The following is a 1,758-nucleotide window of genomic DNA, read 5'->3' as shown; positions in this document are numbered from 1 at the left end:
GATCATCATCATCATCATCATCATCATCATCATCATCATCATCATCATCATCATCATCGTCATCATCATTACTAATTATTATTGTTGTTTTTATATAATTAGCGCCATTATTATTATCACCATCATCATTATTATATTAATAATATTAAAGAATGGGTTTGCTGAGTATTAGGTTTACTCACCTTGAACCGTATATAACTGCACATGGCATCCATCATGAATAATATAATAGATTTTAGTCAACTTTACTCAGACAACTACGGCTTTTAATCAGAGACAGAAAATCTCCACATTGTATACCTCAAGCCTCCAAAACCCGCCGATCATCAATTACTTTGTACAGCGCCAGGAATAAGAAGATTCATACACGTTGTCGGGCATTCGATGAAATTTTATGGTGTAGAATACAAGAATCACGTTCGGTTCGCAACAGCACTTCCCAAATTGATCACAAAGTTATTCTTGATAAACCTGACTCAAGCTCTCTAGCCAAGATATAGGCTACTCATTTTCTAGTATCTTGTGAAAAGTTAAAATTTGACAATTGTCACTTCATGCTTGTATTTCGAAGCCACAACCAATCCCTTTCACACTCTTTATTATTTTTATTTTTTTTCTTATCGTCTTGGGTTGTTTTGCAGGATTTTTCTTACAAGAAATAAGAGACCTTTTATAGATCTATTATATTTCACATTATCAAAAATGAACAAGGAAGCCGATGGTCTTCTACTTAAAACTTCCAGTGCTGTGTAGGCCTGCACGAGGTGATAGATTATGGCACAGAGAGAAATCTTGATGAAAAGTTATTTTCACAAGTTATTCCAAAATGATCCAATCTATGAGCAAGGACAAAACAAGATCAGCAAACCTCCAAATTATTGCATACGAACAAACACCACTCGATCTGAGAACATAAGGCCTTAGAGTTACTTGTACCGTTAGTCCGCAGTTTTCTTACTGCACTGATGCCGTCTGGGACTTTGCTGGCCGTCCGAAATAGCTGAGACTAATCTATCACTGGTTTTCGATAACTGATAATCATGACATTGGGTAGCCACCCCCCCCTTCCCCTCCTTCTTCCCCACCCCGCTCCGCCCCACGCCATCCCTGCCCCCACTGCAGTCCCCCCCCCCTCCCAATCCATTTCCTCCTGAGCCCTTGCAAAAATCCCAGCCGTACCCACATCCGGTTACTTCCTGCCAGGGAACTATCGACATCCATATAACTTTAACCACATCCATTACATGTGCATAATATTTTTCTTGAGATCTATGCTTTATTTGTGTGCATGAGTGAGTAGCGCACAGAAAACAATACTAATGCCATAATATAGAAAACTTTTGAGTCCAGGTCTCCAATTTGTCTTTTGTAAAAGCCGTCAGCCGAATCATTACAACTGCTAGAAAACCCCACCCTCAATAAATTAAAATAAAACAAATACAATAAATAAGTAAATAAATAAACCTCCCATATCCATATTCCTAGATAACCCCTACAGCAATAGCTTCGGGGGGTCAGGTGTCACGACTGACCTTATCAGCAGAGGTCACTAGACACGCCCACACCAATCTGTGAGGAGAGAAAGAACGGGGCTGGACGGTCAGTCTTGGTCTATAATGGTATCTTTGACTAATGGTGGCGGGCACAGGGTGCACCTTACACATTGATGGAGGAAGGGGTGTTAAAAAAGGGCCAGAGGAGTGATCAGGTGCGTGTGTGGGTATAGTATGTGTGTGTATGTGTGTGTGTGTGTGTGTG

This window comes from Aplysia californica, unplaced genomic scaffold, assembly GCF_000002075.1.
Source record: "Aplysia californica isolate F4 #8 unplaced genomic scaffold, AplCal3.0 scaffold00804, whole genome shotgun sequence".
NCBI classification, from domain to species: Eukaryota; Metazoa; Mollusca; class Gastropoda; order Aplysiida; family Aplysiidae; genus Aplysia; species Aplysia californica.
The sequence above is the reverse complement of the archived record's forward strand: the minus strand, read 5'-3'. Positions refer to the sequence as shown.